This window comes from Hippoglossus stenolepis, chromosome 10 (genome assembly GCF_022539355.2).
Source record: "Hippoglossus stenolepis isolate QCI-W04-F060 chromosome 10, HSTE1.2, whole genome shotgun sequence".
NCBI lineage: Eukaryota > Metazoa > Chordata > Actinopteri > Pleuronectiformes > Pleuronectidae > Hippoglossus > Hippoglossus stenolepis.
Window position 1 is genome coordinate 26691483 of NC_061492.1, and position 24761 is coordinate 26716243.

The 24761-nt window shown below is 46.6% G+C and overlaps 45 non-coding genes and 6 pseudogenes across 45 annotated transcripts; all 51 read right to left on the reverse strand.

The window, feature by feature from the left end:
* Positions 1 to 46: 46 nt before the first annotated feature.
* On the reverse strand, positions 47 to 235 carry LOC124854204. Its single transcript, XR_007034450.1, has one exon. It is a non-coding gene; the product is annotated as a U2 spliceosomal RNA (small nuclear RNA).
* A 177-nt stretch (positions 236 to 412) lies between these two features.
* On the reverse strand, positions 413 to 522 carry LOC124853654. The gene has a single exon (XR_007033994.1). It is a non-coding gene; the product is annotated as a U5 spliceosomal RNA (small nuclear RNA).
* Positions 523 to 1018: 496 nt separating this feature from the next.
* Positions 1019 to 1206, reverse strand: LOC124854347. Its single transcript, XR_007034591.1, has one exon. It is a non-coding gene; the product is annotated as a U2 spliceosomal RNA (small nuclear RNA).
* Positions 1207 to 1386: 180 nt separating this feature from the next.
* On the reverse strand, positions 1387 to 1499 carry LOC124853257. The gene has a single exon (XR_007033600.1). It is a non-coding gene; the product is annotated as a U5 spliceosomal RNA (small nuclear RNA).
* A 494-nt stretch (positions 1500 to 1993) lies between these two features.
* LOC124852878 lies at positions 1994 to 2180 on the reverse strand. The gene has a single exon (XR_007033296.1). It is a non-coding gene; the product is annotated as a U2 spliceosomal RNA (small nuclear RNA).
* Positions 2181 to 2355: 175 nt separating this feature from the next.
* Positions 2356 to 2466, reverse strand: LOC124853533. The gene has a single exon (XR_007033875.1). It is a non-coding gene; the product is annotated as a U5 spliceosomal RNA (small nuclear RNA).
* A 505-nt stretch (positions 2467 to 2971) lies between these two features.
* Positions 2972 to 3156, reverse strand: LOC124852764. The gene has a single exon (XR_007033187.1). It is a non-coding gene; the product is annotated as a U2 spliceosomal RNA (small nuclear RNA).
* A 178-nt stretch (positions 3157 to 3334) lies between these two features.
* Positions 3335 to 3440, reverse strand: LOC124854067 (annotated as a pseudogene).
* A 492-nt stretch (positions 3441 to 3932) lies between these two features.
* LOC124854103 lies at positions 3933 to 4122 on the reverse strand. The gene has a single exon (XR_007034352.1). It is a non-coding gene; the product is annotated as a U2 spliceosomal RNA (small nuclear RNA).
* Positions 4123 to 4297: 175 nt separating this feature from the next.
* LOC124853898 lies at positions 4298 to 4407 on the reverse strand. The gene has a single exon (XR_007034222.1). It is a non-coding gene; the product is annotated as a U5 spliceosomal RNA (small nuclear RNA).
* A 497-nt stretch (positions 4408 to 4904) lies between these two features.
* Positions 4905 to 5091, reverse strand: LOC124852964. Its single transcript, XR_007033380.1, has one exon. It is a non-coding gene; the product is annotated as a U2 spliceosomal RNA (small nuclear RNA).
* A 174-nt stretch (positions 5092 to 5265) lies between these two features.
* On the reverse strand, positions 5266 to 5375 carry LOC124853587. The gene has a single exon (XR_007033927.1). It is a non-coding gene; the product is annotated as a U5 spliceosomal RNA (small nuclear RNA).
* Positions 5376 to 5876: 501 nt separating this feature from the next.
* On the reverse strand, positions 5877 to 6065 carry LOC124854351. Its single transcript, XR_007034595.1, has one exon. It is a non-coding gene; the product is annotated as a U2 spliceosomal RNA (small nuclear RNA).
* A 177-nt stretch (positions 6066 to 6242) lies between these two features.
* LOC124853981 lies at positions 6243 to 6350 on the reverse strand (annotated as a pseudogene).
* Positions 6351 to 6844: 494 nt separating this feature from the next.
* On the reverse strand, positions 6845 to 7033 carry LOC124854402. The gene has a single exon (XR_007034646.1). It is a non-coding gene; the product is annotated as a U2 spliceosomal RNA (small nuclear RNA).
* Positions 7034 to 7206: 173 nt separating this feature from the next.
* Positions 7207 to 7314, reverse strand: LOC124854019 (annotated as a pseudogene).
* Positions 7315 to 7813: 499 nt separating this feature from the next.
* On the reverse strand, positions 7814 to 7991 carry LOC124852967 (annotated as a pseudogene).
* Positions 7992 to 8166: 175 nt separating this feature from the next.
* LOC124853992 lies at positions 8167 to 8274 on the reverse strand (annotated as a pseudogene).
* Positions 8275 to 8768: 494 nt separating this feature from the next.
* On the reverse strand, positions 8769 to 8957 carry LOC124852795. The gene has a single exon (XR_007033218.1). It is a non-coding gene; the product is annotated as a U2 spliceosomal RNA (small nuclear RNA).
* Positions 8958 to 9133: 176 nt separating this feature from the next.
* LOC124853856 lies at positions 9134 to 9242 on the reverse strand. The gene has a single exon (XR_007034189.1). It is a non-coding gene; the product is annotated as a U5 spliceosomal RNA (small nuclear RNA).
* Positions 9243 to 9729: 487 nt separating this feature from the next.
* Positions 9730 to 9917, reverse strand: LOC124852778. The gene has a single exon (XR_007033201.1). It is a non-coding gene; the product is annotated as a U2 spliceosomal RNA (small nuclear RNA).
* A 174-nt stretch (positions 9918 to 10091) lies between these two features.
* On the reverse strand, positions 10092 to 10200 carry LOC124853576. The gene has a single exon (XR_007033917.1). It is a non-coding gene; the product is annotated as a U5 spliceosomal RNA (small nuclear RNA).
* A 496-nt stretch (positions 10201 to 10696) lies between these two features.
* Positions 10697 to 10886, reverse strand: LOC124854363. Its single transcript, XR_007034607.1, has one exon. It is a non-coding gene; the product is annotated as a U2 spliceosomal RNA (small nuclear RNA).
* A 176-nt stretch (positions 10887 to 11062) lies between these two features.
* Positions 11063 to 11174, reverse strand: LOC124853410. The gene has a single exon (XR_007033753.1). It is a non-coding gene; the product is annotated as a U5 spliceosomal RNA (small nuclear RNA).
* A 500-nt stretch (positions 11175 to 11674) lies between these two features.
* Positions 11675 to 11864, reverse strand: LOC124854300. The gene has a single exon (XR_007034544.1). It is a non-coding gene; the product is annotated as a U2 spliceosomal RNA (small nuclear RNA).
* Positions 11865 to 12036: 172 nt separating this feature from the next.
* LOC124853836 lies at positions 12037 to 12144 on the reverse strand (annotated as a pseudogene).
* A 490-nt stretch (positions 12145 to 12634) lies between these two features.
* On the reverse strand, positions 12635 to 12821 carry LOC124852903. The gene has a single exon (XR_007033320.1). It is a non-coding gene; the product is annotated as a U2 spliceosomal RNA (small nuclear RNA).
* Positions 12822 to 12997: 176 nt separating this feature from the next.
* LOC124853743 lies at positions 12998 to 13107 on the reverse strand. The gene has a single exon (XR_007034081.1). It is a non-coding gene; the product is annotated as a U5 spliceosomal RNA (small nuclear RNA).
* A 498-nt stretch (positions 13108 to 13605) lies between these two features.
* Positions 13606 to 13793, reverse strand: LOC124852729. Its single transcript, XR_007033152.1, has one exon. It is a non-coding gene; the product is annotated as a U2 spliceosomal RNA (small nuclear RNA).
* A 171-nt stretch (positions 13794 to 13964) lies between these two features.
* Positions 13965 to 14077, reverse strand: LOC124853768. The gene has a single exon (XR_007034107.1). It is a non-coding gene; the product is annotated as a U5 spliceosomal RNA (small nuclear RNA).
* A 497-nt stretch (positions 14078 to 14574) lies between these two features.
* LOC124854334 lies at positions 14575 to 14764 on the reverse strand. Its single transcript, XR_007034578.1, has one exon. It is a non-coding gene; the product is annotated as a U2 spliceosomal RNA (small nuclear RNA).
* A 175-nt stretch (positions 14765 to 14939) lies between these two features.
* On the reverse strand, positions 14940 to 15049 carry LOC124853720. The gene has a single exon (XR_007034059.1). It is a non-coding gene; the product is annotated as a U5 spliceosomal RNA (small nuclear RNA).
* A 498-nt stretch (positions 15050 to 15547) lies between these two features.
* LOC124854294 lies at positions 15548 to 15736 on the reverse strand. Its single transcript, XR_007034538.1, has one exon. It is a non-coding gene; the product is annotated as a U2 spliceosomal RNA (small nuclear RNA).
* A 182-nt stretch (positions 15737 to 15918) lies between these two features.
* LOC124854010 lies at positions 15919 to 16028 on the reverse strand. The gene has a single exon (XR_007034300.1). It is a non-coding gene; the product is annotated as a U5 spliceosomal RNA (small nuclear RNA).
* A 499-nt stretch (positions 16029 to 16527) lies between these two features.
* On the reverse strand, positions 16528 to 16718 carry LOC124852700. The gene has a single exon (XR_007033123.1). It is a non-coding gene; the product is annotated as a U2 spliceosomal RNA (small nuclear RNA).
* A 177-nt stretch (positions 16719 to 16895) lies between these two features.
* On the reverse strand, positions 16896 to 17007 carry LOC124853753. Its single transcript, XR_007034092.1, has one exon. It is a non-coding gene; the product is annotated as a U5 spliceosomal RNA (small nuclear RNA).
* Positions 17008 to 17503: 496 nt separating this feature from the next.
* On the reverse strand, positions 17504 to 17693 carry LOC124854314. The gene has a single exon (XR_007034558.1). It is a non-coding gene; the product is annotated as a U2 spliceosomal RNA (small nuclear RNA).
* A 174-nt stretch (positions 17694 to 17867) lies between these two features.
* On the reverse strand, positions 17868 to 17977 carry LOC124854035. Its single transcript, XR_007034310.1, has one exon. It is a non-coding gene; the product is annotated as a U5 spliceosomal RNA (small nuclear RNA).
* Positions 17978 to 18470: 493 nt separating this feature from the next.
* Positions 18471 to 18659, reverse strand: LOC124854135. The gene has a single exon (XR_007034384.1). It is a non-coding gene; the product is annotated as a U2 spliceosomal RNA (small nuclear RNA).
* Positions 18660 to 18836: 177 nt separating this feature from the next.
* On the reverse strand, positions 18837 to 18948 carry LOC124853446. The gene has a single exon (XR_007033789.1). It is a non-coding gene; the product is annotated as a U5 spliceosomal RNA (small nuclear RNA).
* Positions 18949 to 19449: 501 nt separating this feature from the next.
* On the reverse strand, positions 19450 to 19638 carry LOC124852717. Its single transcript, XR_007033140.1, has one exon. It is a non-coding gene; the product is annotated as a U2 spliceosomal RNA (small nuclear RNA).
* A 175-nt stretch (positions 19639 to 19813) lies between these two features.
* LOC124853944 lies at positions 19814 to 19922 on the reverse strand. The gene has a single exon (XR_007034259.1). It is a non-coding gene; the product is annotated as a U5 spliceosomal RNA (small nuclear RNA).
* A 499-nt stretch (positions 19923 to 20421) lies between these two features.
* LOC124854386 lies at positions 20422 to 20611 on the reverse strand. Its single transcript, XR_007034630.1, has one exon. It is a non-coding gene; the product is annotated as a U2 spliceosomal RNA (small nuclear RNA).
* Positions 20612 to 20784: 173 nt separating this feature from the next.
* On the reverse strand, positions 20785 to 20896 carry LOC124853523. The gene has a single exon (XR_007033865.1). It is a non-coding gene; the product is annotated as a U5 spliceosomal RNA (small nuclear RNA).
* Positions 20897 to 21388: 492 nt separating this feature from the next.
* Positions 21389 to 21578, reverse strand: LOC124854293. The gene has a single exon (XR_007034537.1). It is a non-coding gene; the product is annotated as a U2 spliceosomal RNA (small nuclear RNA).
* Positions 21579 to 21756: 178 nt separating this feature from the next.
* Positions 21757 to 21867, reverse strand: LOC124853671. The gene has a single exon (XR_007034011.1). It is a non-coding gene; the product is annotated as a U5 spliceosomal RNA (small nuclear RNA).
* A 496-nt stretch (positions 21868 to 22363) lies between these two features.
* On the reverse strand, positions 22364 to 22552 carry LOC124854235. Its single transcript, XR_007034480.1, has one exon. It is a non-coding gene; the product is annotated as a U2 spliceosomal RNA (small nuclear RNA).
* A 178-nt stretch (positions 22553 to 22730) lies between these two features.
* LOC124853492 lies at positions 22731 to 22842 on the reverse strand. Its single transcript, XR_007033834.1, has one exon. It is a non-coding gene; the product is annotated as a U5 spliceosomal RNA (small nuclear RNA).
* A 496-nt stretch (positions 22843 to 23338) lies between these two features.
* On the reverse strand, positions 23339 to 23525 carry LOC124852665. The gene has a single exon (XR_007033087.1). It is a non-coding gene; the product is annotated as a U2 spliceosomal RNA (small nuclear RNA).
* A 178-nt stretch (positions 23526 to 23703) lies between these two features.
* Positions 23704 to 23815, reverse strand: LOC124853411. Its single transcript, XR_007033754.1, has one exon. It is a non-coding gene; the product is annotated as a U5 spliceosomal RNA (small nuclear RNA).
* Positions 23816 to 24312: 497 nt separating this feature from the next.
* LOC124854302 lies at positions 24313 to 24502 on the reverse strand. The gene has a single exon (XR_007034546.1). It is a non-coding gene; the product is annotated as a U2 spliceosomal RNA (small nuclear RNA).
* Positions 24503 to 24761: the final 259 nt, after the last annotated feature.

Genomic DNA, 24761 nt, shown 5'->3' on the forward strand with positions numbered 1-24761 from the left:
TGATACGCGACAATTGTTTGAGTGTTTGGTTTTCTACAAAGTAAGAACAGAGTGCACCGTTCCCAGCGGCACTGCAATGCTAGGTCGATGCGTGGAAGAAAGGAGCAAGCTCAAATTTCTGCCCCTCATGCCAAAAATCTGCTTAATATGTAGTCCTCATATAGAGGACATATCAGATATTAAACTGATAAGAACAGATACTACACTTGATCTTAGCCAAAGGCCGAGAAGCGATAAGCCCCAAGTGTTGGATGTCACGCCAAGCTCTTGGCACAAATCTCACTTGTTGTGGTACCCGTTCGTAGGTGTGCATAACAATGGCTGCTGCTTATCACCTCCGCCCAAGCTCTCCTTTGTGGCGCTTGATTTCTGACCTAGACAGCTCTTTGACTTTTCACAATTTCATAAGGCTCAGCCATACAGCAAAGCCTGCCAAAAATATATTCAACTCATGTTTGTTCCTCTCCACGGAAGTCTTTAGTAAAGGCGAAAGACTTGCGTTATGAAGAGAAACCAGAGTCAGCATGGCCCTCTGTTGGAGAGCAGCAGAGGAGCCTCTCGGTCTGATCACCACCTTCACGGTAGGCCTCTCTTTGCTCTCCATGTCAGATCCCAGTATGCAACATTCCCAACCCGCCCCCATCTGCCAACCAAAATTATACACGTCTTTATTACCTCCTGCCCTGACTACTGTGATTGGCTTTTAAGCCTGCCTAAGCAATACATCCCTGAACCACTTACATTCGCTCCAAAATGCTGACTCTGGTTTCTCACCAAGTCTCCCAGAAGGTCTTGAGTGAAAGCAAGTTTCCATTCTTGACAAACGCTTCTAACTCAATTTGGAATCCAGTTCAAGCTCATTGTGACCCGTGCATGGTACGTCACTAAACAGTGAGCCATCAGAGCGGTTTCACACACTTGTGTGTGCCGGCCGTTACCTCAGTTTCATTGAGCCAGTGTAGAATTCACTTTTGATACGCGACAATTGTTTGAGTGTTTGGTTTTCTACAAGGTAAGAACAGAGTGCACCGTTCCCAGCGGCACTGCAATGCTAGGTCGATGCGTGGAGAGAAGGAGCAAGCTCCAAATTTCTGCCCCTCATGCCAAAAATCTGCTTAATATGTAGTCCTCATATAGAGGACATATCAGATATTAAACTGATAAGAACAGATACTACATGATCTTAGCCAAAGGCCGAGAAGCGATAAGCCCCAGAGTGTTGGATGTCACGCCAAGCTCTTGGCACAAATCTCACTTGTTGTGGTACCCGTTCGTAGGTGTGCATAACAATGGCTGCTGCTTATCACCTCCGCCCAAGCTCTCCTTTGTGGCGCTTGATTTCCCTGACCTAGACAGCTCTTTGACTTTTCACAATTTCATAAGGCTCAGCCATACAGCAAAACCTGCCAAAAATATATTCAACTCATGTTTGTTCCTCTCCACGGAAGTCTTTAGTAAAAGGCGAAAGACTTGTGCGTTATGAAGAGAAACCAGAGTCAGCATGGCCCTCTGTTGGAGAGCAGCAGAGGAGCCTCTCGGTCTGATCACCACCTTCACGGTAGGCCTCTCTTTGCTTTCCGCATGTCAGATCCCAGTATGCAACATTCCCAACCCGCCCCATCTGCCAACCAAAATTATACACGTCTTTGTTACCTCCTGCCTGACTACTGTGATTGGCTTTTAAGCCTGCCTAAGCAATACATCCTGAACCACTTACATTCGCTCCAAAATGCTGACTCTGGTTTCTCACCAAGTCTCCCAGAGGTCTTGAGTGAAAGCAAGTTTCCATTCTTGACAAACGCTTCTAACTCAATTTGGAATCCAGTTCAAGCTCATTGTGACCCGTGCATGGTCACGTCACTAAGCAGTGAGCCATCAGAGCGGTTTCACACACTTGTGTGCCAGGCCGTTACCTCAGTTTCATTGAGCCAGTGTAGAATTCACTTTTGATACGCGACAATTGTTTGAGTGTTTGGTTTTCTACAAGGTAAGAACAGAGTGCACCTTCCCAGCGGCACTGCAATGCTAGGTCGATGCGTGGAGAAGAAGGCAAGCTCAAATTTCTGCCCCTCATGCCAAAAATCTGCTTAATATGTAGTCCTCATATATAGGACATATCAGATATTAAACTGATAAGAACAGATACTACACTTGATCTTAGCCAAAGGCCGAGGCGATAAGCCCCAAGTGTTGGATGTCCACGCCAAGCTCTTGGCACAAATCTCACTTGTTGTGGTACCCGTTCGTAGGTGTGCATAACAATGGCTGCTGCTTATCACCTCGCCCAAGCTCTCCTTTGTGGCGCTTGATTTCTGACCTAGACAGCTCTTTGACTTTTCACAATTTCATAAGGCTCAGCCATACAGCAAAGCCTGCCAAAAATATATTCAACTCATGTTTGTTCCTCTCCACGGAAGTCTTTAGTAAAGCGAAAGACTTGTGCGTTATGAAGAGAAACCAGAGTCAGCATGGCCCTCTGTTGGAGAGCAGCAGAGGCCTCTCGGTCACAGTCACCACCTTCACGGTAGGCCTCTCTTTGCTTTCCATGTCAGATCCCAGTATGCAACATTTCCCAACCCGCCCCCATCTGCCAACCAAAATTATACACGTCTGTATTACCTCCTGCCCTGACTACTGTGATTGGCTTTTAAGCCTGCCTACTGTGATTGGCCAATACATCCCTGAACCACTTACATTCGCTCCAAAATGCTGACTCTGGTTTCTCACAAGTCTCCCAGAAGGTCTTGAGTGAAAGCAAGTTTCCATTCTTGACAAACGCTTCTAACTCAATTTGGAATCCAGTTCAAGCTCATTGTGACCCGTGCATGGTCACGTCACTAAGCAGTGAGCCATCAGAGCGGTTTCACACCTTGTGTGTGCCAGGCCGTTACCTCAGTTTCATTGAGCCAGTGTAGAATTCACTTTTGATACGCGACAATTGTTTGAGTGTTTGGTTTTCTACAAGGTAAGAACAGAGTGCACCGTTCCCAGCGGCACTGCAATGCTAGGTCGATGCGTGGAGAGAAGGGCAAGCTCAAATTTCTGCCCCTCATGCCAAAAATCTGCTTAATATGTAGTCCTCATATAGAGGACATATCAGATATTAAACTGATAAGAACAGATACTACACTTGATCTTAGCCAAAGGCCGAGCGATAAGCCCCAAGTGTTGGATGTCATGCCAAGCTCTTGGCACAAATCTCACTTGTTGTGGTACCCGTTCGTAGGTGTGCATAACAATGGCTGCTGCTTATCACCTCCGCCCAAGCTCTCCTTTGTGGCGCTTGATTTCCTGACCTAGACAGCTCTTTGACTTTTCACAATTTCATAAGGCTCAGCCATACAGCAAAGCCTGCCAAAAATATATTCAACTCATGTTTGTTCCTCTCCCGGAAGTCTTTAGTAAAGGCGAAAGATGTCGTTATGAAGAAACCAGAGTCAGCATGGCCCTCTGTTGGAGAGCAGCAGAGGAGCCTCTCGGTCACAGTCACCACCTTCACGGTAGGCCTCTCTTTGCTTTCCATGTCAGATCCCAGTATGCAACATTCCCAACCCGCCCCCTTGCCAACCAAATTATACGTCTTTATTACCTCCTGCCCTGACTACTGTGATTGGCTTTTAAGCCTGCCTAAGCAATACATCCCTGAACCACTTACATTCGCTCCAAAATGCTGACTCTGGTTTCTCACCAAGTCTCCCAGAAGGTCTTGAGTGAAAGCAAGTTTCCATTCTTGACAAACGCTTCTAACTCAATTTGGAATCCAGTTCAAGCTCATTGTGACCCGTGCATGGTCACGTCACTAAGCAGTGAGCCATCAGGCGGTTTCACACACTTTGTGTGCCAGGCCGTTACCTCAGTTTCATTGAGCCAGTGTAGAATTCACTTTTGATACGCGACAATTGTTTGAGTGTTTGGTTTTCTACAAGGTAAGAACAGAGTGCACCGTTCCCAGCGGCACTGCAATGCTAGGTCGATGCGTGGAGAGAAGGAGCAAGCTCCAAATTTCTGCCCCTCATGCCAAAAATCTGCTTAATATGTAGTCCTCATATAGAGGACATATCAGATATTAAACTGATAAGAACAGATACTACACTTGATCTTAGCCAAAGGCCGAGAAGCGATAAGCCCCAAGTGTTGGATGTCCACGCCAAGCTCTTGGCACAAATCTCACTTGTTGTGGTACCCGTTCGTAGGTGTGCATAACAATGGCTGCTGCTTATCACCTCCGCCCAAGCTCTCCTTTGTGGCGCTTGATTTCTGACCTAGACAGCTCTTTGACTTTTCACAATTTCATAAGGCTCAGCCATACAGCAAAGCCTCCAAAAATATATTCAACTCATGTTTGTTCCTCTCCACGGAAGTCTTTAGTAAAGGCGAAAGACTTGTCGTTATGAGAAACCAGAGTCAGCATGGCCCTCTGTTGGAGAGCAGCAGAGGAGCCTCTCAGTCCAGTCACCACCTTCACGGTAGGCCTCTCTTTGCTTTCACATGTCAGATCCCAGTATGCAACATTCCCAACCGCCCCCATCTGCCAACCAAAATTATACACGTCTTTATTACCTCCTGCCCTGACTACTGTGATTGGCTTTTAAGCCTGCCTAAACAATACATCCCTGAACCACTTACATTCGCTCCAAAATGCTGACTCTGGTTTCTCACCAAGTCTCCCAGAAGGTCTTGGTGAAAGCAAGTTTCCATTCTTGACAAACGCTTCTAACTCAATTTGGAATCCAGTTCAAGCTCATTGTGACCCCGTGCATGGTCACGTCACTAAGCAGTGAGCCATCAGAGCGGTTTCACACACTTGTGTGTGCCAGGCCGTTACCTCACTTTCATTGAGCCAGTGTAGAATTCACTTTTGATACGCGACAATTGTTTGAGTGTTTGGTTTCTACAAGGTAAGAACAGAGTGCACCGTTCCCAGCGGCACTGCAATGCTAGGTCGATGCGTGGAGAGAAAGGAGCAAGCTCAAATTTCTGCCCCTCATGCCAAAAATCTGCTATAATATGTAGTCCTCATATAGAGGACATATCAGATATTAAACTGATAAGAACAGATACTACATGATCTTAGCCAAAGGCGAGCGATAAGCCCCAAGTGTTGGATGTCCAGCAAGCTCTTGGCACAAATCTCACTTGTTGTGGTACCCGTTCGTAGGTGTGCATAACAATGGCTGCTGCTTATCACCTCCGCCCAAGCTCTCCTTTGTGGCGCTTGATTTCTGACCTAGACAGCTCTTTGACTTTTCACAATTTCATAAGGCTCAGCCATACAGCAAAGCCTGCCAAAATATATTCAACTCATGTTTGTTCCTCTCCACGGAAGTCTTTAGTAAAAGGCGAAAGACTTGTGCGTTATGAAGAAACCAGAGTCAGCATGGCCCTCTGTTGGAGAGCAGCAGAGGAGCCTCTCGGTCTGATCACCACCTTCACGGTAGGCCTCTCTTTGCTTTCCGCATGTCAGATCCCAGTATGCAACATTCCCAACCGCCCCCCATCTGCCAACCAAAATTATACACGTCTTTATTACCTCCTGCCCTGACTACTGTGATTGGCTTTTAAGCCTGCCTAAGCAATACATCCCTGAACCACTTACATTCGCTCCAAAATGCTGACTCTGGTTTCTCACCAAGTCTCCCAGAAGGTCTTGAGTGAAAGCAAGTTTCCATTCTTGACAAAGCGCTTCTAACTCAATTTGGAATCCAGTTCAAGCTCATTGTGACCCGTGCATGGTCACGTCACTAAGCAGTGAGCCATCAGAGCGGTTTCACACACTTGTGTGTGCCAGGCCGTTACCTCAGTTTCATTGAGCCAGTGTAGAATTCACTTTTGATACGCGACAATTGTTTGAGTGTTTGGTTTTCTACAAGGTAAGAACAGAGTGCACCGTTCCCAGCGGCACTGCAATGCTAGGTCGATGCGTGGAGAGAAAGGAGCAAGCTCAAATTTCTGCCCCTCATGCCAAAAATCTGCTTAATATGTAGTCCTCATATAGAGGACATATCAGATATTAAACTGATAAGAACAGATACTACACTTGATCTTAGCCAAAGGCCGGAAGCGATAAGCCCCAAGTGTTGGATGTCCTCCAAGCTCTTGGCACAAATCTCACTTGTTGTGGTACCCCGTTCGTAGGTGTGCATAACAATGGCTGCTGCTTATCACCTCCGCCCAAGCTCTCCTTTGTGGCGCTTGATTTCTGACCTAGACAGCTCTTTGACTTTTCACAATTTCATAAGGCTCAGCCATACAGCAAAGCCTGCCAAAATATATTCAACTCATGTTTGTTCCTCTCCACGAAGTCTTTAGTAAAGGCGAAAGACTTGTGCTTATGAAAAGAAACCAAGTCAGCATGGCCCTCTGTTGGAGAGCAGCAGAGGAGCCTCTCGGTCCTGATCACCACCTTCACGGTGGGCCTCTCTTTGCTTTCGCATGTCAGATCCCAGTATGCAACATTCCCAACCCGCCCCCATCTGCCAACAAAATTATACACGTCTTTATTACCTCCTGCCCTGACTACTGTGATTGGCTTTTAAGCCTGCCTAAAATACATCCTGAACCACTTACATTCGCTCCAAAATGCTGACTCTGGTTTCTCACCAAGTCTCCCAGAAGGTCTTGAGTGAAAGCAAGTTTCCATTCTTGACAACGCTTCTAACTCAATTTGGAATCCAGTTCAAGCTCATTGTGACCCGTGCATGGTCACGTCACTAAGCAGTGAGCCATCAGAGCGGTTTCACACACTTGTGTGTACCAGGCCGTTACCTCAGTTTCATTGAGCCAGTGTAGAATTCACTTTTGATACGCGACAATTGTTTGAGTGTTTGGTTTCTACAAGGTAAGAACAGAGTGCACCGTTCCCAGCGGCACTGCAATGCTAGGTCGATGCGTGGAGAGAAAGGAGCAAGCTCCAAATTTCTGCCCCTCATGCCAAAAATCTGCTTAATGTGGTCCTCATATAGAGGACATATCAGATATTAAACTGATAAGAACAGATACTACACTTGATCTTAGCCAAAGGCCGAGGCGATAAGCCCCAAGTGTTGGATGTCACGCCAAGCTCTTGGCACAAATCTCACTTGTGGTACCCGTTCGTAGGTGTGCATAACAATGGCTGCTGCTTATCACCTCTCGCCCAAGCTCTCCTTTGTGGCGCTTGATTTCTGACCTAGACAGCTCTTTGACTTTTCACAATTTCATAAGGCTCAGCCATACAGCAAAGCCTGCCAAAAATATATTCAACTCATGTTTGTTCCTCTCCACGGAATCTTTAGTAAAGGGAAAGACTTGTGCGTTATGAAGAAACCAGAGTCAGCATGGCCCTCTGTTGGAGAGCAGCAGAGGAGCCTCTCGGTCTCAGTCACCACCTTCACGGTAGGCCTCTCTTTGCTTTCGCATGTCAGATCCCAGTATGCAACATTCCCAACCCGCCCCCATCTGCCAACCAAAATTATACACGTCTTTATACCTCCTGCCCTGACTACTGTGATTGGCTTTTAAGCCTGCCTAAGCAATACATCCCTGAACCACTTACATTCGCTCCAAAATGCTGACTCTGGTTTCTCCCCAAGTCTCCCAGAAGGTCTTGAGTGAAAGCAAGTTTCCATTCTTGACAAACGCTTCTAACTCAATTTGGAATCCAGTTCAAGCTCATTGTGACCCCGTGCATGGTCACGTCACTAAGCAGTGAGCCATCAGAGCGGTTTCACACACTTGTGTGTGCCAGGCCGTTACCTCAGTTTCATTGAGCCAGTGTAGAATTCACTTTTGATGCGTCGACAATTGTTTGAGTGTTTGGTTTCTACAAGGTAGAACAGAGTGCACCGTTCCCAGCGGCACTGCAATGCTAGGTCGATGCGTGGAGAGAAAGGAGCAAACTGCCCTCATGCCAAAAATCTGCTTAATATGTAGTCCTCATATAGAGGACATATCAGATATTAAACTGATAAGAACAGATACTACACTTGATCTTAGCCAAAGGCGAGCGATAAGCCCCAAGTGTTGGATGTCACGCCAAGCTCTTGGCACAAATCTCACTTGTTGTGGTACCCGTTCGTAGGTGTGCATAACAATGGCTGCTGCTTATCACCTCCGCCCAAGCTCTCCTTTGTGGCGCTTGATTTCTGACCTAGACAGCTCTTTGACTTTTCACAATTTCATAAGGCTCAGCCATACAGCAAAACCTGCCAAAATATATTCAACTCATGTTTGTTCCTCTCCACGAAGTCTTTAGTAAAGGCGAAAGACTTGTGCGTTATGAAGAAACCAGAGTCAGCATGGCCCTCTGTTGGAGAGCAGCAGAGGAGCCTCTCGGTCTGATCACCACCTTCACGGTAGGCCTCTCTTTGCTTTCCTATGTCAGATCCCAGTATGCAACATTCCCAACCCGCCCCATCTGCCAACCAAAATTATACACGTCTTTATTACCTCCTGCCCTGACTACTGTGATTGGCTTTTAAGCCTGCCTAAACAATACATCCCTGAACCACTTACATTCGCTCCAAAATGCTGACTCTGGTTTCTCACCAAGTCTCCCAGAAGGTCTTGAGTGAAAGCAAGTTTCCATTCTTGACAACGCTTCTAACTCAATTTGGAATCCGTTCAAGCTCATTGTGACCCGATGCATGGTCACGTCACTAAGCAGTGAGCCATCAGAGCGGTTTCACACACTTGTGTGCCAGGCCGTTACCTCAGTTTCATTGAGCCAGTGTAAATTCACTTTTGATATGCGACAATTGTTTGAGTGTTTGGTTTTCTACAAGGTAAGAACAGAGTGCACCGTTCCCAGCGGCACTGCAATGCTAGGTCGTGCGTGGAGAGAAGAAGCAAGCTCAAATTTCTGCCCCTCATGCCAAAAATCTGCTTAATATGTAGTCCTCATATAGAGGACATATCAGATATTAAACTGATAAGAACAGATACTACACTTGATCTTAGCCAAAGGCCGAGAGCGATAAGCCCCAAGTGTTGGATGTCACGCCAAGCTCTTGGCACAAATCTCACTTGTTGTGGTACCCCGTTCGTAGGTGTGCATAACAATGGCTGCTGCTTATCACCTCCGCCCAAGCTCTCCTTTGTGGCGCTTGATTTCTGACCTAGACAGCTCTTTGACTTTTCACAATTTCATAAGGCTCAGCCATACAGCAAAACCTGCCAAAAATATATTCAACTCATGTTTGTTCCTCTCCACGGAAGTCTTTAGTAAAAGGCGAAAACTGCGTTATGAAGAGAAACCAGAGTCAGCATGGCCCTCTGTTGGAGGCAGCAGAGGAGCCTCTCGGTCACCACCTTCACGGTAGGCCTCTCTTTGCTTTCCACATGTCAGATCCCAGTATGCAACATTCCCAACCCGCCCCCATCTGCCAACCAAAATTATACACGTCTTTATTACCTCCTGCCCTGACTACTGTGATTGGCTTTTAAGCCTGCCTAAGCAATACATCCTGAACCACTTACATTCGCTCCAAAATGCTGACTCTGGTTTCTCACCAAGTCTCCCAGAAGGTCTTGAGTGAAAGCAAGTTTCCATTCTTGACAAACGCTTCTAACTCAATTTGGAATCCAGTTCAAGCTCATTGTGACCCGTGCATGGTCACGTCACTAAGCAGTGAGCCATCAGGCGGTTTCACACACTTGTGTGTGCCAGGCCGTTACCTCTTTCATTGAGCCAGTGTAGAATTCACATATGATCGACAATTGTTTGAGTGTTTGGTTTTCTACAAGGTAAGAACAGAGTGCACCGTTCCCAGCGGCACTGCAATGCTAGGTCGATGCGTGGAGAGAAAGGAGCAAGCTCCAAATTTCTGCCTCATGCCAAAAATCTGCTTAATATGTAGTCCTCATATAGAGGACATATCAGATATTAAACTGATAAGAACAGATACTACATGATCTTAGCCAAAGGCCGAGAGCGATAAGCCCCAAGTGTTGGATGTCACGCCTAGCTCTTGGCACAATCTCACTTGTTGTTGTACCCGTTCGTAGGTGTGCATAACAATGGCTGCTGCTTATCACCTCCGCCCAAGCTCTCCTTTGTGGCGCTTGATTTCTGACCTAGACAGCTCTTTGACTTTTCACAATTTCATAAGGCTCAGCCATACAGCAAAGCCTGCCAAAATATTCAACTCATGTTTGTTCCTCTCCACGGAAGTCTTTAGTAAAGGCGAAAGACTTGTGCGTTATGAAGAGAAACCAGAGTCAGCATGGCCCTCTGTTGGAGGCAGCAGAGGAGCCTCTCGGTCTGATCACCACCTTCACGGTAGGCCTCTCTTTGCTTTCCGCATGTCAGATCCCAGTATGCAACATTCCCAACCCGCCCCCATCTGCCAACAAAATTATACACGTCTTTATTACCTCCTGCCCTGACTACTGTGATTGGCTTTTAAGCCTGCTAAGCAATACATCCCTGAACCACTTACATTCGCTCCAAAATGCTGACTCTGGTTTCTCACCAAGTCTCCCAGAAGGTCTTGAGTGAAAGCAAGTTTCCATTCTTGACAAGCGCTTCTAACTCAATTTGGAATCCAGTTCAAGCTCATTGTGACCCGTGCATGGTCACGTCACTAAGCAGTGAGCCATCAGAGCGGTTTCACACACTTGTGTGTGCCAGGCGTTACCTCAGTTTCATTGAGCCAGTGTAGAATTCACTTTTGATACGCGACAATTGTTTGAGTGTTTGGTTTTCTACAAGGTAAGAACAGAGTGCACCGTTCCCAGCGGCACTGCAATGCTAGGTCGATGCGTGGAGAGAAAGGAGCAAGCTCCAAATTTCTGCCCCTCATGCCAAAATCTGCTTAATATGTAGTCCTCATATAGAGGACATATCAGATATTAAACTGATAAGAACAGATACTACACTTGATCTTAGCCAAAGGCCGAGGCGATAAGCCCCAAGTGTTGGATGTCCCGCCAAGCTCTTGGCACAAATCTCACTTGTTGTGGTACCCCGTTCGTAGGTGTGCATAACAATGGCTGCTGCTTATCACCTCCGCCCAAGCTCTCCTTTGTGGCGCTTGATTTCTGACCTAGACAGCTCTTTGACTTTTCACAATTTCATAAGGCTCAGCCATACAGCAAAGCCTGCCAAAAATATATTCAACTCATGTTTGTTCCTCTCCACGGAAGTCTTTAGTAAAGGCGAAAGACTTGTGCGTTATGAAGAGAAACCAGAGTCAGCATGGCCCTCTGTTGGAGAGCAGCAGAGGAGCCTCTCGGTCAGAGTCACCACCTTCACGTTAGGCCTCTCTTTGCTTTCCGCATGTCAGATCCCAGTATGCAACATTCCCAACCCGCCCCATCTGCCAACCAAAATTATACACGTCTTTATTACCTCCTGCCCTGACTACTGTGATTGGCTTTTAAGCCTGCCTAAGCAATACATCCCTGAACCACTTACATTCGCTCCAAAATGCTGACTCTGGTTTCTCACCAAGTCTCCCAGAAGGTCTTGAGTGAAAGCAAGTTTCCATTCTTGACAAGCGCTTCTAACTCAATTTGGAATCCAGTTCAAGCTCATTGTGACCCCGTGCATGGTCACGTCATCCTAAGCAGTGAGCCATCAGAGCGGTTTCACACCTTGTGTGTGCCAGGCCGTTACCTCAGTTTCATTGAGCCAGTGTAGAATTCACTTTTGATACGCGACAATTGTTTGAGTGTTTGGTTTCTACAAGTAAGAACAGAGTGCACCGTTCCCAGCGGCACTGCAATGCTAGGTCGATGCGTGGAGAGAAAGGAGCAAGCTCCAAATTTCTGCCCCTCATGCCAAAAATCTGCTTAATATGTAGTCCTCATATAGAGGACATATCAGATATTAAACTGATAAGAACAGATACTACACTTGATCTTAGCCAAAAGGCCGGCGATAAGCCCCAAGTGTTGGATGTCCACAAAGCTCTTGGCACAAATCTCACTTGTTGTGGTACCGTTCGTAGGTGTGCATAACAATGGCTGCTGCTTTTCACCTCGCCCAAGCTCTCCTTTGTGGCGCTTGATTTCTGACCTAGACAGCTCTTTGACTTTTCACAATTTCATAAGGCTCAGCCATACAGCAAAGCCTGCCAAAAATATATTCAACTCATGTTTGTTCCTCTCCACGGAAGTCTTTAGTAAAGCGAAAGACTTGTGCGTTATGAAGAGACCAAGTCAGCATGGCCCTCTGTTGGAGAGCAGAGGAGCCTCTCGGTCTGATCACCACCTTCACGGTAGGCCTCTCTTTGCTTTCCGCATGTCAGATCCCAGTATGCAACATTCCCAACCCGCCCCATCTGCCAACCAAAATTATACTGCGTCTTTGTTACTTCTTGCCCTGACTACTGTGATTGGCTTTTAAGCCTGCCTAACAATACATCCCTGAACCACTTACATTCGCTCCAAATGCTGACTCTGGTTTCTCACCAAGTCTCCCAGAAGGTCTTGAGTGAAAGCAAGTTTCCATTCTTGACAAGCGCTTCTAACTCAATTTGGAATCCAGTTCAAGCTCATTGTGACCCGTGCATGGTCACGTCACTAAGCAGTGAGCCATCAGAGCGGTTTACACTTGTGTGTGCCAGGCCGTTACCTCAGTTTCATTGAGCCAGTGTAAATTCACTTTTGATACGCGACAATTGTTTGAGTGTTTGGTTTCTACAAGGTAAGAACAGAGTGCACCGTTCCCAGCGGCACTGCAATGCTAGGTCGATGCGTGGAGAGAAAGAACAAGCTCCAAATTTCTGCCCCTCATGCCAAAAATCTGTAATATGTAGTCCTCATATAGAGGACATATCAGATATTAAACTGATAAGAACAGATACTACATTGATCTTAGCCAAAGGCCGAGGCGATAAGCCCCAAGTGTTGGATGTCCACGCCAAGCTCTTGGCACAAATCTCACTTGTTGTGGTACCCCGTTCGTGGTGTGCATAACAATGGCTGCTGCTTATCACCTCCGCCCAAGCTCTCCTTTGTGGCGCTTGATTTCTGAACCTAGACAGCTCTTTGACTTTTCACAATTTCATAGGCTCAGCCATACAGCAAAGCCTGCCAAAATATATTCAACTCATGTTTGTTCCTCTCCACGAAGTCTTTAGTAAAGGCGAAAGACTTGTGCGTTATGAAGAGAAACCAGAGTCAGCATGGCCCTCTGTTGGAGAGCAGCAGAGGAGCCTCTCGGTCACAGCACCACCTTTCACGGTAGGCCTCTCTTTGCTTTCCGCATGTCAGATCCCAGTATGCAACATTCCCAACCAGCCCCCATCTGCCAACCAAAATTATACGTCTTTATTACCTCCTGCCCTGACTACTGTGATTGGCTTTTAAGCCTGCCTAAGCAATACATCCCTGAACCACTTACATTCGCTCCAAAATGCTGACTCTGGTTTCTCACCAAGTCTCCCAGAAGGTCTTGAGTGAAAGCAAGTTTCCATTCTTGACAAGCGCTTCTAACTCAATTTGGAATCCAGTTCAAGCTCATTGTGACCGTGCATGGTCACGTCACTAAGCAGTGAGCCATCAGAGCGGTTTCACACACTTGTGTGTGCCAGGCCGTTACCTCAGTTTCATTGAGCCAGTGTAGAATTCACTTTTGATACGCGACAATTGTTTGAGTGTTTGGTTTTCTACAAGGTAAGAACAGAGTGCACCGTTCCCAGCGGCACTGCAATGCTAGGTCGATGCGTGGAGAGAAAGGAGCAAGCTCAAATATTACTGCCCTCATGCCAAAAATCTGCTTAATATGTAGTCCTCATATAGAGGACATATCAGATATTAAACTGATAAGAACAGATACTACACTTGATCTTAGCCAAAGGCCGAGCGATAAGCCCCAAGTGTTGGATGTCACGCCAAGCTCTTGGCACAAATCTCACTTGTTGTGGTACCCCGTTCGTAGGTGTGCATAACAATGGCTGCTGTATCACCTCCGCCCAAGCTCTCCTTTGTGGCGCTTGATTTCTGACCTAGACAGCTCTTTGACTTTTCACAATTTCATAAGGCTCAGCCATGCAAAGCCTGCCAAAAATATATTCAACTCATGTTTGTTCCTCTCCACGGAAGTCTTTAGTAAAGAGAGAGACTTGTGCGTTATGAAGAGAAACCAGAGTCAGCATGGCCCTCTGTTGGAGAGCAGCAGAGGAGCCTCTCGGTCTGATCACCACCTTCACGGTGGGCCTCTCTCTGCTTTCCATGTCAGATCCCAGTATGCAACATTCCCAACCCGCCCCCATCTGCCAACCAAAATTATACACGTCTTTATTACCTCCTGCCCTGACTACTGTGATTGGCTTTTAAGCCTGCCTAAGCAATACATCCCTAGACCACTTACATTCGCTCCAAAATGCTGACTCTGGTTTCTCACGAAGTCTCCCAGAAGGTCTTGAGTGAAAGCAAGTTTCCATTCTTGACAAACGCTTCTAACTCAATTTGGAATCCAGTTCAAGCTCATTGTGACCCCGTGCATGGTCACGTCACTAAGCAGTGAGCCATCAGAGCGGTTTCACACACTTGTGTGTCCAGGCCGTTACCTCAGTTTCATTGAGCCAGTGTAGAATTCACTTTGATCTGCGACAATTGTTTGAGTGTTTGGTTTTCTACAAGGTAAGAACAGAGTGCACCGTTCCCAGCGCACTGCAATGCTAGGTCGATGCGTGGAGAGAAAGGAGCAAGCTCCAAATTTCTGCCCCTCATGCCAAAAATCTGCTTAATATGTAGTCCTCATATAGAGGACATATCAGATATTAAACTGATAAGAACAGATACTACACTTGATCTTAGCCAAAGGCCGAGGCGATAAGCCCCAAGTGTTGGATGTCCACGCCAAGCTCTTGGCACAAATCTCACTTGTTGTGGTACCGTTCGTAGGTGTGCATAACAATGGCTGCTGCTTATCACCTTCGCCCAAGCTCTCCTTTGTGGCGCTTGATTTCTGACCTAGACAGCTCTTTGACTTTTCACAATTTCATAAGGCTCAGCCATACAGCAAAGCCTGCCAAAAATATATTCAACTCATGTTTGTTCCTCTCCACGGAAGTCTTTAGTAAAAGCGAAAGACTTGTGCGTTATGAAGAAACCAGAGTCAGCATGGCCCTCTGTTGGAGAGCAGCAGAGGAGCCTCTCGGTCTGAGTCACCACCTTCACGGTAGGCCTCTCTTTGCTTTCCGCATGTCAGATCCCAGTATGCAACATTCCCAACCCGCCCCCATCTGCCAACCAAAATTATACACGTCTTTATTACCTCCTGCCCTGACTACTGTGATTGGCTTTTAAGCCTGCTAAGCAATACATCCCTGAACCACTTACATTCGCCCAAAATGCTGACTCTGGTTTCTCACCAAGTCTCCCAGAAGGTCTTGAGTGAAAGCAAGTTTCCATTCTTGACAAGCGCTTCTAACTCAATTTGGAATCAGTTCAAGCTCATTGTGACCCCGTGCATGGTCACGTCACTAAGCAGTGAGCCATCAGAGCGGTTTCACACACTTGTGTGTGCCGGCCGACCTACCTCAGTTTCATTGAGCCAGTGTAGAATTCACTTTTGATACGCGACAATTGTTTGAGTGTTTGGTTTTCTACAAGAAGGTAAGAGTGCACCGTTCCCAGCGGCACTGCAATGCTAGGTCGATGCGTGGAGAGAAAGGAGCAAGCTCAAATTTCTGCCCCTCATGCCAAAAATCTGCTTAATATGTAGTCCTCATATAGAGGACATATCAGATATTAAACTGATAAGAACAGATACTACATGATCTTAGCCAAAAGGCCGAGAAGCGATAAGCCCCAAGTGTTGGATGTCACGTCAAGCTCTTGGCACAAATCTCACTTGTTGTGGTACCCGTTCGTAGGTGTGCATAACAATGGCTGCTGCTTATCACTGCTCCTCGCCCAAGCTCTCCTTTGTGGCGCTTGATTTCCTGACCTAGACAGCTCTTTGACTTTTCACAATTTCATAAGGCTCAGCCATACAGCAAAACCTGCCAAAAATATATTCAACTCATGTTTGTTCCTCTCCTCGGAGTCTTTAGTAAAAGCGAAGACTTGTGCGTTATGAAGAGAAACCAGAGTCAGCATGGCCCTCTGTTGGAGAGCAGCAGAGGAGCCTCTCGGTCTGAGTCACCACCTTCACGGTAGGCCTCTCTTTGCTTTCCATGTCAGATCCCAGTATGCAACATTTCCCAACCCGCCCCCATCTGCCAACCAAAATTATACACGTCTTTATTACCTCCTGCCCTGACTACTGTGATTGGCTTTTAAGCCTGCCTAAGCAATACATCCCTGAACCACTTACATTCGCTCCAAATGCTGACTCTGGTTTCTCACCAAGTCTCCCAGAAGGTCTTGAGTGAAAGCAAGTTTCCATTCTTGACAAGCGCTTCTAACTCAATTTGGAATCCAGTTCAAGCTCATTGTGACCCGTGCATGGTCACGTCACTAAGCAGTGAGCCATCAGAGCGGTTTCACACACTTGTGTGTGCCAGGCCGTTACCTCAGTTTCATTGAGCCAGTGTAGAATTCACTTTTGATACGCGACAATTGTTTGAGTGTTTGGTTTTCTACAAGGTAAGAACAGAGTGCCCGTTCCCAGCGGCACTGCAATGCTAGGTCGATGCGTGGAGAGAAAGGAGCAAGCTCCAAATTTCTGCCCCTCATGCCAAAAATCTGCTTAATATGTAGTCCTCATATGGAGGACATATCAGATATTAAACTGATAAGAACAGATACTACACTTGATCTTAGCCAAAAGGCCCGAGCGATAAGCCCCAAGTGTTGGATGTCCACGCCAAGCTCTTGGCACAAATCTCACTTGTTGTGGTACCCGTTCGTAGGTGTGCATAACAATGGCTGCTGCTTATCACCTCCGCCCAAGCTCTCCTTTGTGGCGCTTGATTTCCTGACCTAGACAGCTCTTTGACTTTTCACAATTTCATAAGGCTCAGCCATACAGCAAAGCCTGCCAAAATATATTCAACTCATGTTTGTTCCTCTCCACGGAAGTCTTTAGTAAAAGGCGAAAGACTTGTGCGTTATGAAGAAAGAAAGGCGTCAGCATGGCCCTCTGTTGGAGAGCAGCAGAGGAGCCTCGGTCTGATCACCACCTTCACGGTAGGCCTCTCTTTGCTTCGCATGTCAGATCCCAGTATGCAACATTCCCAACCCGGCCCCATCTGCCAACCAAAATTATACACGTCTTTATTACCTCCTGCCTGACTACTGTGATTGGCTTTTAAGCCTGCCTAAACAATACATCCCTGAACCACTTACATTCGCTCCAAAATGCTGACTCTGGTTTCTCACCAAGTCTCCCAGAAGGTCTTGAGTGAAAGCAAGTTTCCATTCTTGACAAACGCTTCTAACTCAATTTGGAATCCAGTTCAAGCTCATTGTGACCCCGTGCATGGTCACGTCACTAAGCAGTGAGCCATCAGAGCGGTTTCACACGCTTGTGTGTGCCAGGCGGTTACCTCAGTTTCATTGAGCCAGTGTAGAATTCACTTTTGATACGCGACAATTGTTTGAGTGTTTGGTTTTCTACAAGGTAAGAACAGAGTGCACCGTTCCCAGCGGCACTGCAATGCTAGGTCGATGCGTGGAGAGAAAGGAGCAAGCTCCAAATTACTGCCCTCATGCCAAAAATCTGCTTAATATGTAGTCCTCATATAGAGGACATATCAGATATTAAACTGATAAGAACAGATACTACACTTGATCTTAGCCAAAGGCCGAGGCGATAAGCCCCAAGTGTTGGATGTCACGCCAGCTCTTGGCACAAATCTCACTTGTTGTGGTACCCGTTCGTAGGTGTGCATAACAATGGCTGCTGCTTATCACCTCCGCCCAAGCTCTCCTTTGTGGCGCTTGATTTCTGACCTAGACAGCTCTTTGACTTTTCACAATTTCATAAGGCTCAGCCATACAGCAAAGCCTGCCAAAATATATTCAACTCATGTTTGTTCCTCTCCACGGAAGTCTTTAGTAAGGCGAAAGACTTGATGCGTTATGAAGAAAAAGTCAGCATGGCCCTCTGTTGGAGAGCAGCAGAGGAGCCTCTCGGTCTGATCACCACCTTCGGGTGGGCCTCTCTTTGCTTTCCCATGTCAGATCCCAGTATGCAACATTCCCAACCCAGCCCCCATCTGCCAACCAAAATTATACACGTCTTTATTACCTCCTGCCCTGACTACTGTGATTGGCTTAGCCTGCCTAAGCAATACATCCCTGAACCACTTACATTCGCTCCAAAATGCTGACTCTGGTTTCTCACCAAGTCTCCCAGAAGGTCTTGAGTGAAAGCAAGTTTCCATTCTTGACAAACGCTTCTAACTCAATTTGGAATCCAGTTCAAGCTCATTGTGACCCCGTGCATGGTCACGTCACTAAGCAGTGAGCCATCAGAGCGGTTTCACACACTTGTGTGTGCCAGGCCGTACCTCAGTTTCATTGAGCCAGTGTAGAATTCACTTTTGATACGGCGACAATTGTTTGAGTGTTTGGTTTTCTACAAGGTAAGAACAGAGTGCACCGTTCCCAGCGGCACTGCAATGCTAGGTCGATGCGTGGAGAGAAGAGCAAGCTCCAAATTTCTGCCCCTCATGCCAAAAATCTGCTTAATATGTAGTCCTCATATGAGGACATATCAGATATTAAACTGATAAGAACAGATACTACACTTGATCTTAGCCAAAAGGCCGAGAAGCGATAAGCCCCAAGTGTTGGATGTCCACGTAGCTCTTGGCACAAATCTCACTTGTTGTGGTACCCGTTCGGTAGGTGTGCATAACAATGGCTGCTGCTTATCACCTCCGCCCAAGCTCTCCTTTGTGGCGCTTGATTTCTGACCTAGACAGCTCTTTGACTTTTCACAATTTCATAAGGCTCAGCCATACAGCAAAGCCTGCCAAAAATATATTCAACTCATGTTTGTTCCTCTCCACGGAAGTCTTTAGTAAAAGCGAAAGACTTGTGCGTTATGAAGAGAAACCAGAGTCAGCATGGCCCTCTGTTGGAGAGCAGCAGAGGAGCCTCTCGGTCTCATCACCACCTTCACGGTAGGCCTCTCTTTGCTTTCCCATGTCAGATCCCAGTATGCAACATTCCCAACCCGCCCCCATCTGCCAACCAAAATTATACACGTCTTTATTACCTCCCGCCCTGACTACTGTGATTGGCTTTTAAGCCTGCCTAAGCAATACATCCCTGAACCACTTACATTCGCTCCAAAATGCTGACTCTGGTTTCTCACCAAGTCTCCCAGAAGGTCTTGAGTGAAAGCAAGTTTCCATTCTTGACAAACGCCTTTCTAACTCAATTTGGAATCCAGTTCAAGCTCATTGTGACCCGTGCATGGTCACGTCACTAAGCAGTGAGCCATCAGAGCGGTTTCACACACTTGTGTGTGCCAGGCCGTTACCTCACTTTCATTGAGCCAGTGTAGAATTCACTTTTGATACGCGACAATTGTTTGAGTGTTTGGTTTTCTACAAGGTAAGAACAGAGTGCACCGTTCCCAGCGGCACTGCAATGCTAGGTCGATGCGTGGAGAGAAAGGGCAAGCTCCAAATTTCTGCCCCTCATGCCAAAATCTGCTTAATATGTAGTCCTCATATAGAGGACATATCAGATATTAAACTGATAAGAACAGATACTACACTTGATCTTAGCCAAAGGCCGAGGCGATAAGCCCCAAGTGTTGGATGTCCACCAAGCTCTTGGCACAAATCTCACTTGTTGTGGTACCCCGTTCGTAGGTGTGCATAACAATGGCTGCTGCTTATCACCTCCGCCCAAGCTCTCCTTTGTGGCGCTTGATTTCTGACCTAGACAGCTCTTTGACTTTTCACAATTTCATAAGGCTCAGCCATACAGCAAAGCCTGCCAAAAATATATTCAACTCATGTTTGTTCCTCTCCACGGAAGTCTTTAGTAAAGGCGAAAGACATGCGTTATGAAGAAAACCAGAGTCAGCATGGCCCTCTGTTGGAGAGCAGCAGAGGAGCCTCTCGGTCACAGTCACCACCTTCACGGTAGGCCTCTCTTTGCTTTCCGCATGTCAGATCCCAGTATGCAACATTCCCAACCCGCTTCCATCTGCCAACCAAAATTATACACGTCTTTATTACCTCCTGCCATGACTACTGTGATTGGCTTTTAAGCCTGCCTAAGCAATACATCCCTGAACCACTTACATTCGCTCCAAAATGCTGACTCTGGTTTCTCACCAAGTCTCCCAGAAGGTCTTGAGTGAAAGCAAGTTTCCATTCTTGACAAACGCTTCTAACTCAATTTGGAATCCAGTTCAAGCTCATTGTGACCCGTGCTGGTGTCGTCACCAAAGCAGTGAGCCATCAGAGCGGTTTCACACACTTGTGTGTGCCAGGCCGTTACCTCACTTTCATTGAGCCAGTGTAGAATTCACTTTTGATACGCGACAATTGTTTGAGTGTTTGGTTTTCTACAAGGTAAGACAAGTGCACCGTTCCCAGCGGCACTGCAATGCTAGGTCGATGCGTGGAGAGAAAGGAACAAGCTCCAAATTTCTGCCCCTCATGCCAAAAATCTGCTTAATATGTAGTCCTCATATAGAGGACATATCAGATATTAAACTGATAAGAACAGATACTACACTTGATCTTAGCCAAAAGGCCGGCGATAAGCCCCAAGTGTTGGATGTCCGCCAAGCTCTTGGCACAAATCTCACTTGTTGTGGTACCCGTTCGTAGGTGTGCATAACAATGGCTGCTGCTATCACCTCCGCCCAAGCTCTCCTTTGTGGCGCTTGATTTCTGACCTAGACAGCTCTTTGACTTTTCACAATTTCATAAGGCTCAGCCATACAGCAAAGCCTGCCAAAAATATATTCAACTCATGTTTGTTCCTCTCCCCGGAAGTCTTTAGTAAAGGCGAAAGACTTGTGCGTTATGAAGAGAAACCAGAGTCAGCATGGCCCTCTGTTGGAGAGCAGCAGAGAGCCTCTCGGTCTGATCACCACCTTCACGGTAGGCCTCTCTTTGCTTTCCATGTCAGATCCCAGTATGCAACATTCCCAACCCGCCCCATCTGCCAACCAAAATTATACACGTCTTTATTACCTCCTGCCCTGACTACTGTGATTGGCTTTTAAGCCTGCCTAAACAATATCCCTGAACCACTTACATTCGCTCCAAAATGCTGACTCTGGTTTCTCACCAAGTCTCCCAGAAGGTCTTGAGTGAAAGCAAGTTTCCATTCTTGACAAACGCTTCTAACTCAATTTGGAATCAGTTCAAGCTCATTGTGACCCGTGCATGGTCACGTCACTAAGCAGTGAGCCATCAGAGCGGTTTCACACACTTGTGTGTGCCAGGCCGTTACCTCACTTTCATTGAGCCAGTGTAGAATTCACTTTGATACGCGACAATTGTTTGAGTGTTTGGTTTTCTACAAGGTAAGAACAGAGTGCACCGTTCCCAGCGGCACTGCAATGCTAGGTCGATGCGTGGAGAGAAAGGAGCAAGCTCCAAATTTCTGCCCCTCATGCCAAAAATCTGCTTAATATGTAGTCCTCATATAGAGGACATATCAGATATTAAACTGATAAGAACAGATACTACATTGATCTTGGCCAAAGGCCGAGAAGCGATAAGCCCCAAGTGTTGGATGTCCACGCCAAGCTCTTGGCACAAATCTCACTTGTTGTGGTACCCGTTCGTAGGTGTGCATAACAATGGCTGCTGCTTATCACCTCCGCCCAAGCTCTCCTTTGTGGCGCTTGATTTCTGACCTAGACAGCTCTTTGACTTTTCACAATTTCATAAGGCTCAGCCATACAGCAAAGCCTGCCAAAAATATATTCAACTCATGTTTGTTCCTCTCCACGGAAGTCTTTAGTAAAGCCGAAAGACTTGTGCGTTATGAAGAGAAACCAAGTCAGCATGGCCCTCTGTTGGAGAGCAGCAGAGGAGCCTCGGTCACATCACCACCTTCACGGTAGGCCTCTCTTTGCTTTCCATGTCAGATCCCAGTATGCAACATTCCCAACCCGCCCCCATCTGCCAACCAAAATTATACACGTCTTTATTACCTCCTGCCCTGACTACTGTGATTGGCTTTTAAGCCTGCCTAAGCAATACATCCTGAACCACTTACATTCGCTCCAAAATGCTGACTCTGGTTTCTCACCAAGTCTCCCAGAAGGTCTTGAGTGAAAGCAAGTTTCCATTCTTGACAAACGCTTCCTAACTCAATTTGGAATCCAGTTCAAGCTCATTGTGACCCGTGCATGGTCATCATCATAAGCAGTGAGCCATCAGAGCGGTTTCACACACTTGTGTGTGCCAGGCCGTTACCTCACTTTCATTGAGCCAGTGTAGAATTCACTTTTGATGCGCGACAATTGTTTGAGTGTTTGGTTTTCTACAAGGTAAGAACAGAGTGCACCGTTCCGCGGCACTGCAATGCTAGGTCGATGCGTGGAGAGAAAGGAGCAAGCTCCAAATTTCTGCCCCTCATGCCAAAATCTGCTTAATATGTAGTCCTCATATAGAGGACATATCAGATATTAAACTGATAAGAACAGATACTACACTTGATCTTAGCCAAAAGGCCGAGAAGCGATAAGCCCCAAGTGTTGGATGTCACGCCAAGCTCTTGGCACAAATCTCACTTGTTGTGGTACCCGTTCGTAGGTGTGCATAAAATGGCTGCTGCTGTTATCACCTCCGCCCAAGCTCTCCTTTGTGGCACTTGATTTCTGACCTAGACAGCTCTTTGACTTTTCACAATTTCATAAGGCTCAGCCATACAGCAAAGCCTGCCAAAAATATATTCAACTCATGTTTGTTCCTCTCACGGAAGTCTTTAGTAAAAGGCGAAAGACTTGTGCGTTATGAAGAGAAACCCAAGTTAAGCATGGCCCTCTGTTGGAGAGCAGCAGAGGAGCCTCTCGGTCACAGTCACCACCTTCACGGTAGGCCTCTCTTTGCTTTCCGCATGTCAGATCCCAGTATGCAACATTCCCAACCGCCCCATCTGCCAACCAAATTATACGTCTTTATTACCTCCTGCCCTGACTACTGTGATTGGCTTTAAGCCTGCCTAAACAATACATCCCTGAACCACTTACATTCGCTCCAAAATGCTGACTCTGGTTTCTCACCAAGTCTCCCAGAAGGTCTTGAGTGAAAGCAAGTTTCCATTCTTGACAAACGCTTCTAACTCAATTTGGAATCCAGTTCAAGCTCATTGTGACCCGTGCATGGTCACGTCACTAAGCAGTGAGCCATCAGAGCGGTTTCACACACTTGTGTGTGCCGAGCCGTTACCTCAGTTTCATTGAGCCAGTGTAGAATTCACTTTTGATACGCGACAATTGTTTGAGTGTTTGGTTTTCTACAAGGTAAGAACAGAGTGCACCGTTCCCAGCGGCACTGCAATGCTAGGTCGGTGCGTGGAGAGAAGAGCAAGCTCCAATTTCCTGCCCCTCATGCCAAAATCTGCTTAATATGTAGTCCTCATATAGAGGACATATCAGATATTAAACTGATAAGAACAGATACTACACTTGATCTTAGCCAAAAGGCAGAAGCGATAAGCCCCAAGTGTTGGATGTCACGCCAAGCTCTTGGCACAAATCTCACTTGTTGTGGTACCCCGTTCGTAGATGTGCATAACAATGGCTGCTGCTTATCACCTCCGCCCAAGCTCTCCTTTGTGGCGCTTGATTTCTGACCTAGACAGCTCTTTGACTTTTCACAATTTCATAAGGCTCAGCCATACAGCAAAGCCTGCCAAAAATATATTCAACTCATGTTTGTTCCTCTCCACGGAAGTCTTTAGTAAAGGCGAAAGACTTGTGCGTTATGAAGAGAAACCAGAGTCAGCATGGCCCTCTGTTGGAGAGCAGCAGAGGAGCCTCTCGGTCTGAGTCACCACCTTCACGGTAGGCCTCTCTTTGCTTTCCGATGTCAGATCCCAGTATGCAACATTCCCAACCCCCCCCATCTGCCAACCAAAATTATACACGTCTTTATTACCTCCTGCCCTGACTACTGTGATTGGCTTTTAAGCCTGCCTAAGCAATACATCCTGAACCACTTACATTCGCTCCAAAATGCTGACTCTGGTTTCTCACCAAGTCTCCCAGAAGGTCTTGAGTGAAAGCAAGTTTCCATTCTTGACAAACGCTTCTAACTCAATTTGGAATCCAGTTCAAGCTCATTGTGACCCGTGCATGGTCACGTCACTAAGCAGTGAGCCATCAGAGCGGTTTACACACTTGTGTGTGCCAGGCCGTTACCTCAGTTTCATTGAGCCAGTGTAGAATTCACTTTTGATACGCGACAATTGTTTGAGTGTTTGGTTTTCTACAAGGTAAGAACAGAGTGCACACGTTCCCAGCGGCACTGCAATGCTAGGTCGATGCGTGGAGAGAAAGAACAAGCTCCAAATTTCTCCCCTCATGCCAAAAATCTGCTTAATATGTAGTCCTCTTATAGAGAACATATCAGATATTAAACTGATAAGAACAGATACTACACTTGATCTTAGCCAAAGGCCGAGAAGCGATAAGCCCCAAGTGTTGGATGTCACGCCAAGCTCTTGGCACAAATCTCACTTGTTGTGGTACCCCGTTCGTAGGTGTGCATAACAATGGCTGCTGCTTATCACCTCCGCCCAAGCTCTCCTTTGTGGCGCTTGATTTCTGACCTAGACAGCTCTTTGACTTTTCACAATTTCATAAGGCTCAGCCATACAGCAAAGCCTGCCAAAAATATATTCAACTCATGTTTGTTCCTCTCCAGGAAGTCTTTAGTAAAGGCGAAAGA